The 15,414-nt window shown below is 34.2% G+C and overlaps 1 non-coding gene across 1 annotated transcript; it reads left to right on the forward strand.

Moving 5' to 3' along the window:
* Positions 1-14,818: 14,818 nt before the first annotated feature.
* On the forward strand, positions 14,819-14,924 carry LOC139894876 (small nucleolar RNA R71). Its single transcript, XR_011775355.1, has one exon. It is a non-coding gene; the product is annotated as a small nucleolar RNA R71 (small nucleolar RNA).
* The last annotated feature ends 490 nt before the right edge of the window (positions 14,925-15,414 follow it).

Consider the following 15,414-nt stretch of genomic DNA (forward strand, 5'->3'; position numbering starts at 1 on the left):
ACCAATGGCTTAAAGCAAAAGTCACAGATATGCAAGTCGATTATGGTCCAAGAGAAATTGACAATGAAGTTAATCACTATTTCGACACCACAGCTACCTAAGTGTGGGGAGATTCAGATGTTCTAAAAAGAAAATGCTGTCTAGAGTTAGTTGTTCTGTTCTTGTGTAGTTTCGAGAATGGAATCCGATTGGTCTTTTCCACTAGCAGACACTAAAGAACTAGTTTTCTCCCCCATTCTGAATTTTTGTTTTGTAGGTTTTGTATGAAATTAATATGCATTTTTAAATTTAAGTTTTGTGTGAATTTAAAAACAAAAAATTACTTTATTTCATTAAGTTTAAAAAATGATTTCTACAATTCATCATAAGTTAAAGACTAGGTCATGGAACCGAAATTGCTTTACCCGAGGGCGGGGCGAAAATTTTTATTATCATTATTTTAATATTATTGATCTAAAGTATACCAAAAAAATTAAAAAATCCAAAAATCCAAAAATCCTTGCTTTTAAAATAATCGCTTTAAAAACGACAAATTTTAAATTTTGTCGAGGGACGGACTAGGTAAACATACCGAAACTACCTAAAGTAAAAGGAAACAAAATTTTAAAAAAAATTATTCATTTAAATTGTTTTAATAAATAAAGGTTTTATAAAAAAATATAATAAAAATATTATGTATGTTTGTAGTTTATCTTTTGTATAAAACATGCTAAAACAGCGCACTTTCAAAAACAGGCATTAAGTTTACCAAAAGCTACTAATTTAATTTTAACGACAAGACGTAAAATATCAAATGTGATTTAAACAATATATTTGCAAACTCGGTATTTTTAATCATTTTCTACACTAATCACCCTCATGAATTTAATTTTTTACTGATTTCTTGCAAATGAGGACATTGCAAGATCTCAAGTGTGGGAAAGGGTTATAAATTCTCTCAGGTTTACACTTGGTTTATTTGCCAAATTTTGTGAAAATTTGAAAAAATTTCAATTAAATGAATTCAAAATCATGTTTATACATATTTATGAACGATAAAACTAGGTGTTAATGCCGAAATTATTGTTACCTCAGAGAGAACATAAATGGAGAAACAACTCAAAATGCTTGAATTCATTTAAAATGGAATAAAGGAGAATAAAATGGCAAAGAAAAATAAAAGCTAAGTGTGGAAAGAATTTACCAAGTTCTTTAAAACATATATCACATATTTTTGTACAAGATTATTGCAGGTACTTTTGCTTTGGACTAAACTAATCAGTTTTACCCAAATTACTGTAATATATTTGAAAGAAAGATGGATCTACACGATGAATCAATTCCATCATTAAAAGGAAGTAAAGTCTTTCGAAAAAGACACGCGCTTCTTGATTTAGGTCAAGAAGTTATCGTCCAGACCAGCTGTAGGTTGACGAAAAATCTAGAAAAGTCATCTCTAAAATCAGCAGGAAATCCACGGACCTCAGCATCAAACAGGGTCGCCAAGTGGTCAGACTTATCCTAACCATGAGAGGATCTGTCTCATAAAATGGGGAGGGCGCCATGCAAATTAGCTTGATAAGACTAATGAATCAGACCCCCAGAAAGGATAATCTCCTTAAAAGATTAAAAATCGGCTTTTAAGCCTGATATTACTCAATCCTTGAGATTGACCTTCAAGATTGAGAATTACAAACTCATGGAATTCAATGATATCTAAACTCGAGCTTGAACAAGAAAATATTTTGATCAAATTAAAGTCGATTTGTTTTCTGAAAACCTATTTTCAATGCGTTCATTACCATTGAACGTAAAATCCTAAAAATTCACCTGGAATTCATTAGGTCACCTGAAACAATTCGGGTGTCAACCGTAAGAATGGTGGTTGCATAGCATGGTCGGAGACAGGACCTTGTGCCAGACCGAAGAATTATAGGGTGATGTTTACTATTGCTCCTACAAAAGGATAGTAATTGCATCTGATACGTTGTGGACCATGAACATCTGCATGTCATTAGTCATTACCTTAACAGTTGCTTGTTCAACATTTTCCTTTACAACCGGACGGTAGTTTGCCGAAAGGTAATATACGGAGCAAGTATACTGGACGTGTTTCTTTCCTAATACAAGGATTAGCAAGTGGGTGACACAAAACCATAAGTTTTGAGCTAAAATTTAAAAATATGAAACTCACAAAACCCACAAAAATATTTTGCAGACACCGGTGAAGGGTTATTCCGGAAAACTTATCTAGGGTAAAATCTAAAATGAATTTTCAAAAGATCAAATGTTTTCATAAAGATCCAATTTCCTTAAAAGATCTAAATTTTTAATAGTCATGTGGGACTGTAAACCACATCGTTACTATTATTATTTATACCGTCGTATCAAAATCACTGATGTATAAAGTGTGAGAATAAAAAAAAGTGATTCGAGTGAAGTGTGATTTAATTTCAAGTTCTGTATTGCTTGAGGACAAGCAACGCTCAAGTGTGGGGATATTTGATAGTGCTCCAAATGAACATATAATTAGGCACAATATCCTTCCAATATGTAAAGCTTTTAGTTGCAATTGTTCTATTTTTATGTAATATTCGTTTAAATAAATAAGTGCGAAGACAAAAGAAGAAAACGATGATTTAAAGACGCAAATGAACAAGATATAATTCAAGTGGTTCCATTTATTGATAAGAAACGTCTAAAAATGACAAGAGTACGAGCCGCGGAACGCAAAGTACACGATATCTACGCGTACGAAAGGATGTTCGAAAATCCGGAACCGAGACATGAACCGAGCATCAACGCGCGAGCCAATGGAGCTAAAATTACAAGTCAACTATGCACAAGAATATAATATAATATATATATAATTAATATAAATTATATAAATTATATATATATATTTAAATAAAACATCGGCAAACTAGAAAACAAAAGCATATGAGCTGGATCAGAGGGCCATGCGATCGCATGGCCAGAAGGCACAAAATCCATGCGATCGCATGGAGGTCAGAACCTGGCCAAGTGCTATAAAAGGCGACGTTTTCAGCGAATTATACACACCATTTTTTCTTTCATCCTCTGTAAACTTAATATATATATATATATATATATATATTATAATTTTAATTTAAGTTAATTTTAATAATAAAGTTATGGTTTAGTTGGGTTATTGTAAGAAATGTTTTACGGGTTTTAAAGTCGAAACTCTGTTCGGGTAACGCTAGGCGATAAATAATCACTGTAAGCTATGTTCTTCCTTTTTAAATTAATGTATCGTAACTAAGTTATTATTATGCTTATTTGAGCCGAAGTAATCGTGATGTTGGGCTAAATATTAAGACGGGGTTATTGGATTTTGTATCATAATTTGGGTTTGGACAAAAGACCGACACTTGTGAACATTGGACTATGGACTATTAATAGATGGGGGTATTGTCTAATCGAATGACAACTCGTTGGAATCTGTCGAACCTATCTTCAAATTAGTTAATTTAATAATTATTAAATGATTATGAATGTCCTATTTAGTGACGTTTATACGACATCTGTACAAATCATTTAATTAATCAATTGGATTGGGTAATTTATTATTCATTATGTCCAAGTGAATAAATTAATGTATCATGGACTAATTATAACAGGGGTGGATTACATACAAGGGTAATTGGTGTAATTGTTAATAAAGTATTAAAACCTTGGATTACACGCAGTCGATAACCTGGTGTAATTATTATCAAACAATTAAAACCTTGTTACAGTTCGAATCCCTAATTAGTTGGAATATTTGACTTCGGGAATAAGGTTAATTTGACGAGCATTTTATAATTATGACCGATGGACTATTATGGACAAAAACCAGATAGGTATCAAATAAACCAGGACAAAGGACAATTAACCCAGAGAAATAAATTAAAATCAAAACGTCAAACATCATGATTACGGAAGTTTAAATAAGCATAATTCTTTTATCGTATTTCTCATCGTACTTTTAATTACTGTCATTTTATTATTCTCAATTTTATATATCGTCATTGTTATTTATTTTACGTATTTTAATTATCGTCATTTATCTTTACGCTTTATTTAAAATCAACAAACCGGTCATTAAACGGTAACCCCCCCTTTTATATTATTATTACTATATATAATTATATATATATATATATATATATATATATATATATATATATATATATATATATATATATATATATATATATATATATATATATATATATATATATTATATAAATATAGTTGTTAAAAATATAGTACGTAATCACTAGCTCCTTGTGAAATGAACCGGACTTACTAAAAACTACACTACTCTACGATTAGGTACACTGCCTATAAGTGTTGTAGCAAGGTTTAGGTATATTCCATCCGAAAATTAATAAAACTTGTGTAATATTTCGTAGTATTTCGTAGTAAAAAATATAACTATTTCGTATACACCTCCAATCACATCATTACCCGAAGTTAATTATTATGTTTTATAATTCTTAACTCTTAACAATTATCGATTAAAGTTAAATCATTAAGTTTAATTATATTGTTGGGCATTTAATATTGGAAAAATATAGAATGGAAAAATGAGGGTCGTTATAGTACCTCCCCGTTATTAGAAACTTCGTCCCGAAGTTTTAGGTAGATTCCTCGTTTGCATTAGCAGTTGGGAAGAGATGGGGATATTTCCGTATCATGTGGTCTTTGCGTTCCCAGGTATATTCGGGGCCTCTACGCGAATTCCAATGGACTTTAACGATAGGTATGTTGCTTTTACGCGTTTGTTTGACCTCTCCTTCCATGATTTCTATAGGTTCTTCAACGAAGTGCATTTGCTCATCAATGCGGATATCATTCAAAGGAATAACAAGTGTGTCATCAGCAAGACACCTTTTAAGATTCGAGACATGAAACACATCATGTACTTGGCTAATTTCAGTTCGTAGTTCTAATCGGTACGCCACGGGACTGACTCTTTGAGTGACTGTGAAAGGTCCAACATATCGTGGACTGAGTTTGCTTCGTTTACCGAAACGGATGACACCTTTCCAAGGGGATACTTTCAACATGACTTTATCACCAACTTGGTATTCTATGTCCTTTCATTTTCTATCAGCATAGCTCTTTTGTTGGCTACATGCAGTTTCTAATCGTTGATTAATCTGAACGATCTTTTCGGTAGTTTCATGGATAATTTCAGGACAAGTTAAATGTCTGTCCTCGAGTTCGTCCCAACACAAAGGGGATCTACACTTCCGGCCATATAAAGCTTCAAAAGGTGTAGCTTTAATGCTATAGTGATAACTGTTGTTGTAAGAAAATTCAACTAAAGGTAGATGTCTATCCAATCCTGTGCCAAAATCGATTACACAAGCACGTAGCATATCTTTCAAGGTTTGAATAGTTCGTTAACTTTGACCATCAGTTTGCGGATGATAGGCTGTACTCATATCGAGTTGAGTTCCAAGAGCAGATTGTAAAGTTTTCCAGAATCTAGAAACGAATCGACCGTCGCGATCAGAAATAATCGAGATAGGAACTCCATGACGTGAGACAATTTCTTTAATATAAAGCTGTGATAATTTCTCCATCTTGTCGGTTTCCTTGATCGGTATGAAATGTGCAGATTTAGTAAGATGATCAACTACGACCCAAATAGTATCATTACCGTTCGAAGTCTTAGGTAACTTAGTAACGAAGTCCATAGTGATGCATTCCCACTTCCACTGCGGAATGTCGGGTTGTGTCAACAGACCAGAAGGCTTTTGATGTTCAGCCTTGACTTTCAAACAAGTGAGACACTTACTAACATAGGTTGCAATGTCGGCTTTCATGTTAGGCCACCAGTAGAATTCCTTCACATCGTGATACATCTTACTGGAACCGGGATGAATAGTGTACCTAGTCTTATGTGCTTCATCCAAGACTAGTTCACGGAGATTACCGAAATGAGGGACCCAAATTCTGTTGCCAAAGTACCGTGTACCATTAGCTTTCACTTGGAGTTGGTTCTCGAAACCGATAGGTCCTTCACCTTCAATAAGTGTTGGTTTGATAGCTTCAAGTTAAGCTTCACAGATTCGTGATATGAGATTCGATTTGATTTCCAGGTTTAAGGCACGAACACGTTTAACATTGCCTTTTCGACTAAGGACATCGGCAACCAAATTCGCCTTGCCGAGATGATACTTCAGCTCACAGTGATAATCGTTCAATAACTTGAGCCATCGGCTTTGCTTCATATTCAGCTGTTTTTGATCAAAGATGTGTCGAAGACTTTTATGGTCAGTGTAACCCGTAAACTTAGTACCATATAGATAATGTCTCCATATCTTTAATGAAAATACCACGGCACCGAACTCAAGGTCGTGGGTGGTATAGTTCTCCTCATGTTTCTTCAACTATCTAGATGCATAGGCAATAACCTTTTTACGTTGCATTAAAACACAACCAAAGCCTTGCTTTGAGGCATCACAGTAAACAACAAAGTCGTCAGTACCTTCAGGTAAAGAGAGAATCAGGGCTGTGGTCAATTTCTCCTTCAGAATCTTGAAAGCATATTCTTGTTCTTCGGACCACTCAAACTTCTTCCCTTTATGAGTTAACTTCGTAAGGGGTTTAGCAAGAAGATAAAAAACTTTTATAAACCTTCGATAATAAATGGCAAGTCCCAAAAATTGACGAATATGCTTCGCAGTCTTTGGTATCTCCCAGTTCTGAATAGCGGTAATCTTAGCAGGATCGACATGTATTTCGTTACTATAAAACAACATGTCCAAGAAATTGTACGATTTTGAGCCAAAACTCGCACTTTGAAAACTTAGCGTAGAGTTGTTCCTTTCGTAAGAGTTCAAGAATCATACGCAAATGCTGCTCATGTTCTTTCTCACTCTTGGAGTAGATCAAGATGTCGTCAATGAACACAATGACAAATTTGTCAAGATACGGCTTGCATACACGATTCATAAGATCTATGAATACGGCATGAGCGTTAGTTAAGCCAAAAGGCATAACACAAAATTCATAATGCCCATAACGAGTGCGAAAAGTAGTCTTAGGAATGTTGGATTCCTTGACTTTAAGTTGGTGATAACCGGACCTCAAATCAATCTTTGAATAAACACTTGACCCTTGAAGTTGGTCGAATAGATCATCAATACGTGGCAACGGATAACGGTTCTTGATAGTCAGCTTGTTGAGTTCTCGGTAATCAATGTACATCCTCAACGTACCGTCCTTCTTCTTAATGAATAGAATAGGAGCTCCCCATGGGGACGAGCTTGGACAAATGAAACCTTTATCCAATAGTTCTTGGAGTTGGTTAGAAAGTTCCTTCATTTCGGAAGGTGCTAATCGGTATGGTGCTTTAGCAACAGGAGCAGCACCAGGAGACAAATCAATTTAAAATTCAACTTGTCGAGGAGGTGGAAGACCAGGAAGATCTTCGGGAAACACATCGAGAAAGTATTTAACCACTGGTACATCTTCAATACACTTCTCTTTCGATTCGATCATGTTAACATGGGCTAGAATAGCTGGATAACCTTTCATAAGGTATTTTCGGGTTTTAATACAGGAGATAATGTTGAGATTAGAACAACTCGTGTCGCCTTGAATGACTAGAGTCTCTCCATTTCCCAATGGAATGTTAACGGTTTTATCGAAACACAAGATTGCAGCATGTAATGGACGTAACCAATCCATTCCAACTACGACATCAAAACTTCCGAGCTCGACCGGCAAAAGGTCTATCTTAAATTCTTTGTTGGCTAAGATTAGGTTGTAGTTTTTATAGATTTTATCGACTTTCATGATCTTTCCATTGGCTACTTCTACTAATCGTTTAGATTCTAAGGGTTGAGGCTTTTCAGTAAATAGGGTACACAATTCACTAGACACGTAACTTTTGTCGGCACCCGTATCAAATAAAATAGTTGCGTAACAATTATTGACAAGATACGTACCCGTGATGACCTCATCTTCATCTCGGGCTTCAGCAGAAGTAAGAACAAACGCACGACCCTTTACAGCAGTAGTATTGGCTCCAGTAGTGGGATTATCTTTCTTCTTAGGACAATTTGGACTAATGTGTCTCGTTTCTCCACAATTGTAACAAGTAGGAGGAGCTTTGGCAGGAACAATAACTTTATCCTTTGGAGGAGTCTTACACGTCTTAGCAACGTGTCCCACTTTCTTACACAACGAACAAGTAGCAGTACACCGCCCCGGGTGATGCCTTTCACAACGAATACAAAAAGGATATGTACCCTTATAATTCGTCCCTGTACTGTCCGCAGGCTTATTACTAACATTTTGAGTCGAACCTTGAGACGGCTCAAACTTCCTTTTACCTTCATTACTCTTAGTATCAACCTGCTTATTAGCCGACGCTCTTCTTCTCTTGGCCAACATCAGATTTTGTGCCATGAGGATCCCAGCATCAAGAGTAACCTTCTCGACAGCAATAACATTCACCTGAACATCCTCGGGGAGACCTTCAATATACCTTTCAATTCTTCTAGCTTCGATAGGAAACATCTCGGGGCACAAAGTAGAAAGCTCAAGAAAACGGTTGGTATAGCTTTCAACATCGATACCCTTAACCTTGAGTTCCCAGAACTCGGCTTCAAGTTTTTGAACTTAACTCCTAGGACAGAATTTATTAACCATCATGCCTTTGAGTTTGTCCCATGAGATTGCATTAGCATTGTCAATTCCCACGGACTTAGCATGAGCAGTCCACCAAGTCAAAGAATTGCTAGCTAATGAGCTAGTGGCATATTTGACCCGATAGTTATCCCCGCAGTTGCAAATGCGGAAGATAGACTCTAGCTTCTCGAACCATCGAACTAATTCGACAGCCTCTTCATTTCCCTTGAAAGCGGGAGGATGGCAGTTTGTAAAGTCCTTGTAAGAACAAGGTTTCGGTTGAGGATTAACATTATTAGCTTGAGCGTTGCCTTGGGCGGCAGCAAGCAACTGTTGGAATTGTTCAGTGGTCAATACGATGTTGTTAACAGTAGGTGCAGCTGTTCGAACCATGATGTCACTACATAGAAGTGAACATAAGTTTGGTATGGTGACAAGTTATAAGTTTGGGCAATTATAAGTATGAATAAAATAAAGCATTGATATCACATGATATTAATAGAACACTTTATATTATTGGAGTGAGACATTAAATAAGCCTTTTTAATACACAATTCGGAAATAGAAATAGTTTAAGGCATAGCCTTTACATAGACAAGGAATTGGAAAAATAATCTAGGAAATATTAAGATTGAAGTAATCTTCATATTTCTTCTTCTCATCCTCAACCTTCTTCATAAACTCATCAACTTTCTCATTCCTCGCCTTTTGCTTCTCATAGAGATACTCGAGGTTATCATAGAGGTTAGTAACGCGGCTGTTGACTACGTTGTTATCGTACCCCTTTAGAGCAAGCTGCTTGTTGACTCGATTTCTTTCCATATCCAACCAGAAATCAACATTCTCCTTGAGATGAGCAAGTGATTGCTTTCCCCAATGGGTGTTACGTTCTTCCTCATACTTCAACAACTTTATCTCTTTCTTTAACTCCGCATTTTCCTCCACAAGTTTCTTGATCGCTTGTTCCTTTTCATCCATTCGAGCCTCGATCCTTGTAACATGGCAAAGCAAACCATCGAAGTTCTTCTCGGTAGTCGTTCGCAGATTCATGATGGCGTCATGGTTATCATAAGAAGGAGATCGAGCTCTTTTCTTAGACGGGACATCTTCTTTAAAATCAGCAGGGCGTTTCCCCTTGTCTTCAATTCTTGGGGTTGGTTAGTAGTCGGGAGACTTAGGTAAAGTATTCGGACTATAGTTTGGTGAGGAAGGACCACCAAGATCATAAGGTGGTAGGGTTGAAGGGAGCCATTTCTTCAGAAGATTTGAAGAGAGTCATTTTATTTGGTTGATTAACGCTTGAGCTTGACATCCTAACATTAGGAAAGAGACTTTGATTAGAATCTTTAAGTCAAGTTTAGTAAAGCATAAGTGTTAAGATTATAAGGCAATCCTAAGTACTTTAAAGTCTAAGGCGGGAAAGGTTATAGTTTTCTAGATTGCTAAGGCACCCTAGCTAGCAAATAAGGCACACATAAAGATGCAATACCGGTTCTCTATAACAGCCTGGTTATGCTATGATACCAATCTATCACACCCCCAATTAGGGCCTGGGTGAATGTGACATTAATATCAAATAAACCAACATATTATAATATACGAGAATAATATTAAATGATAAGAACAAACTTTATTGAGTACGTTGCGGAAAATGATTGTCGTTATAATAATGGAAATTACAATAAAGTAATTGTTTCAAATGTAATAATAATAAATGTGATATCTCTTGATCCTAAGTCCAAGTAGCATCACATAAGCAGTAAGTAAATAAGCTTGATCAATCGGCACCTGAGACAAACATGCTAAAGTGTCAACCAAAAAGGTTGAGTGAAATTCATAGGTTTAATAAATAAGTTTGAACGTTGTTTTAGACCACAAGATTTTTGTTTATAAAGTTGATCTCGCAGATCAAAAAGTTATGCTAGTTCGTGATATTTAGACTAAACGTTTAAAGTTTGCCCCAATGACAAGTTGTTCTGTCCTTGTCGGTTTAATTTCATGATTAAGTAATACAATGACTTGGTCAAATGTATCGGGGACGTTACTCCCGATAGTCCTACCCCCAATAATTAAGAACGCATTTAAGGAGCAACTAAAAATATCACTGTAGGGACTTAGTCGGATATAGCCGGGTATAGCATAGTTTAGCAGTTCGTACTTGTGTCCAAATTGTAAATAGTAAAAGTAGCATGTGCCTCACCCCAAGAAGTTAAATAATTTGTGCACAATATAAAGTGGGGCTATGAAAATCATCTTAGTAAGTAGAGAGAGATCGTTATTCCTCGGAATAGAAAGTTTGGATGAATGAGCAGAAAATCAACCAAAGGACATTTAAGAGTAGTTAAGTGTTTTGCCCAAATTTAGGTTTAAGTATGCAAGTGTTTTAAGTATAGTTTGTTGTACTAAGTTCCGTTCCTAGTAAGTTTCTACTTTTAGCAAGTTTCCATTTTTAGTAATTTTCACTTTTAGTAAGTTAGTGTCGAACACTAGTGAGTTGTCTTTAATAAGTCTAACACCTATTAACTGTGAAGATAACTAAGTGTATGGTTACTATAGTCGGGTTTGATATTGTGCATCATACCCAAACATCTATTCCAGCGCCGAGTCACTAGGATGTCCAATTGTTACCGGTTGGCCCAGGATTTCTTGACCAAAATCTAAGTTTGGCATTCGTAATCCACAAGCGTCCCATAGTGGTACCAAGGATCACCCTAGGCCTTAAGTAGCATTGACATTCGAGTAATCACATGTTATCGTGAATGACTATTGTAATCGTGTGTCATACTATAAGTAGTATATTTTAGGTGATAGTAGTAGTATGAGTGTATAAGTGTTAAGTAGTAGTATAGTAGTAGTTTGTAGTATAAATAGTATTAGGGTTAAGTAGTAACATTAATTAATTAGGTTTAATTAATTAAAGTATTAATTAGGTTTAATTAATTAAAGTAGTATTTAATGATTAGGGTTTATGTGATAAATGTTTAATAGTATTATTAGGTTTAGGGTTTAGTGAAGTAATGATTAGGTAATGATTAGGGTTTTATTTAATGTATTAGGGTTTAGGTAATATTAGGGTTTTACTAAATTAGGGTTTAAGTATTATATATATATATATATATATATATATATATATATATATATATATATATATATATATATATATATATAGGGGCAGGATCAATGGGGAAGTAACCAATCGGGGGGAAGCAAATTTTTTTTTTTCCATTTTTTTTGAATTTTTTTTTTCCGTCATCAAGATCACACGAAAATATGAACATTTAGAAGAGACACCTCGTGATGAATGTTATTATTTAGGCGGGAAAACGATCGACAAAAATAACATTCAAGATAATATTGTTCGTGAAGAATATGAACGTTTTTTTTTCATGTTTTGTGAAGTAAAATTTAGCCCGATTTAGAGTTTAGGGTTTAGGGTTTGGTGTTTTGGGTTTATTCCATAAACCCAAAACACCAAACCCTAAACCCTAAACCCTAAACTCTAAACCGTTCGTGTTAAAAACTCAATCTAAATCCTAAATCTAAACCCTAAACCCTAAATTTCTAAACCCTAATATCTAAACCCTATAAACCCTAATATCTAAACCCTAATATCTAAACCCCAATAGCTAAAACCTCAAAATACGCTCGAAAAACACGATAATTGTTATATATTACTTCTTCGAGAGTTTTCCCGCCAAAATAAAAACATTTATCACAAAGTGTCTCTACTAAATGTTCATATTTTCATCTCATCTATAATGTTCGTGAACAAAGTTTTTTCAAAAAACGAAAAAAAAAGTTTTTGCTTCCCCCCGCTTCCTCCCGAATGGTTACTTCCCTCTTGATCCTACTACAATATATATATATATATATATATATATATATATATATATATATATATATATATATATATATATATATATATATATATATATATATATATATATATATGTATGTATGTATATATATGTATATATTTCGTGTATATGTATATATATAGTATTTTTTTATATATATATGTTGTGGTGTATATATATATATATATATATATATATATATATATATATATATATATATATATATATATTTATTTATTTATTAGTAAATACATATATATGTAATGTGTATCTACTTTCCAAATATAACTACCCTAACACAATCTTAGTGAATCCTTAAGATTTTTAAGATCTAAACAAAACTTTTTTTTATATATGTATGTAAGCCGTATGTATGTATATGTATATATATATATATATATATATATATATATATATATATATATATATATATATATATATATATATATATATATATATATATATATATATATATATATATATATTTTACATAAACAATATAGATGTTAAGATCATGCATGAATGTAATTATGAAAACATGAATTGAAAGTAAGATTTAAAAGTTTTGGATCTAGGGTTTTTACCTTGATGAACAATGATGAAGATTAACAAGAAAAGAGGATGGTGACTTGAAGATGAAGATCAAAACCCTTGAATAACGAAGAACACCTTGAAGATCTATGAAGAACACGAAGAACGAGCTTGAAGATCACTTGAAAAACCCTTGAAGATGATGATGATGAATTCGATGGTGGTGGTGGTGATTTTCGGTTTTTGGCCGAAAATTAGGAGAGGGAGAGAGAGATTTGAGAGAGAATTGAGAGAATGATTTGGTACAAGAAAATGGTTTAGCCTAGGTCTCTATTTATAGCAGTGATTAGAGAATTCTAGAATTAGGGTTTAATTAGGAATTACTTTGGGAACAAGTTAGGTTAAATGAGGAGGAGATGGGGGGTTGCTTGGGCTGAAATTTAGAGGGGAAAAAGGGTAATTTTCCCTTCAAATTTTCGGCTAGGGTTAGGAGAATTAGGGTTTGAAACTTTTTTCACTTTAGTCCTTGTACTTTAGATTAGCTTAAATGGTTCCTTAATTACCCAAATTTAATTATTTAAGTGTACAAGGTTTAAGGTTATTTATTTTGTTCACAAAAATTAATAAGCTCATTATTTTTTATCTTTTATTAACTTGTCGTTTATTACACAAAGTTAATTATTATGTTTTATAATTCTTAACGCTTAACAATTATCGATTAAAGTTAAATCATTAAGTTTAATTATATTGTTGGGCATTTAATATTGGAAAAATATAGAATGGAAAAATGAGGGTCGTTATAAATTCTTACTAAATGTTCTGATCTGATTTCTAGAATTTCCTTTGATATGGTGCGCCGCACCATGGGTTTGGTGCATCGCACCTTTGCACTGCACTTTCAGAATCTTCATTTTTCTCACTTAAAGTTGCACATTTGCATTTGCCTTGCACTTTCAACCATGCCCTGCACTTTGGTTCACTAATTTGGCTATATTTTGGTCAATTTTGCACCAAGATGAGTTTTTAGCCTTGAACCAACCCAATTGTACATATATCCATCTTTCAAACCCAATAAACCTCAAAAACGAGTGAAACGAGGAAGATATTTCTAGTTAAACATGTGTAAATCGAGCAATATCAATGTTCCTTTCAAGGTTTTATTTTTCACTTGAGATAACTGAGACTTAATCACTTCAATGGCTTCGGTTTGAATTTTGTTAAATGATAAGATGTTGTCTTCCATATTAGAACGCTTATCATTTTGATTGTTTACTTGAATTTTTGGAATGAATGGGGCTCTAAAAGGATAAAATCCTCGTGGATTTTTCGGGACAAAATTACTGCTTTGGTAAGGCGATTCAAAGTTATTAAATGGACGATAATTAGGATTTCTTCTTTGAAAATTTTGATTTGCATATGAAACATTCTCGACTTGCTCCATCGTGATGTTACTAACACAATCCTTTGTCAAATATGGACCTGAACATTTCTCACAACCTACTTTCATCGAATTCATTTCCTTGGTGATTTTCTTTATTTGAAGACCCAAATTACCCAACTAGACATTCATAGCTTTCATCAAATCCTCATAATCATACCCAATTGCACTTACTGAACGAGATAGACCCAGATCTTGGTGCCACTCGTGGGAGTGGCCTGCCAATTTATCTATTAAAGCATATGCTTCATCAGCAGTTTTACTCATGATATTGCCTCCAGCTGAGGTATCAATTTCCCTTCTTACTGCGATGTCACACCCTATGTAAAATATTGTCACTAACTGAAAATTGTTCAACCCATGTTGTGGGCAAGCTCTCAAAAGTTGACCGAATCTATCCCATGCTCCACAAAGAGTTTCACTACTTTCCTGTCTAAAAATTGAATTTCATTTTGCATATTAACAGTTTTGGATGCGGGAAGAATTCAGTTAAGAATTATTCAACCATCTGATCCTAAGTAGTAATCTCTCAACAGGAAGAGACTTTAACCAGTCTTTGGCTTCATCTTTTACAGACCAGAGAATAAACGGAGATAAATAGTCTCATCTTCAACAACTCGAATCTTAAACAGGTTGCAGATTTCATTAAATTGATGCAGATGCTCATTTGCATCTTCTTTAGGAGTTCCTCTAAATTGATTCACTTTAATTAAGTGAAGGACCGGCCTTCTAATTTCAAAATATTGGTCAATATCAAGTAGAGTGATCGAATGTCCGAGACTTGGCGGCCTGCTTTCATTAAATCCTCCATGGTGTGGTTTGCAGCTTCTCCCATCTTAGTTTCTTGTATGTGATTGTAAAAAGGATTAATAAATGGCTCAGGATTAGATTTTTGGCCTTCTTCAAACTTTATGTGACTGGATTCAATTTCGTCTCTAATTCGTTTACAGG

Source organism: Rutidosis leptorrhynchoides, chromosome 2 (assembly GCF_046630445.1).
Source record: "Rutidosis leptorrhynchoides isolate AG116_Rl617_1_P2 chromosome 2, CSIRO_AGI_Rlap_v1, whole genome shotgun sequence".
Lineage (NCBI taxonomy): Eukaryota > Viridiplantae > Streptophyta > Magnoliopsida > Asterales > Asteraceae > Rutidosis > Rutidosis leptorrhynchoides.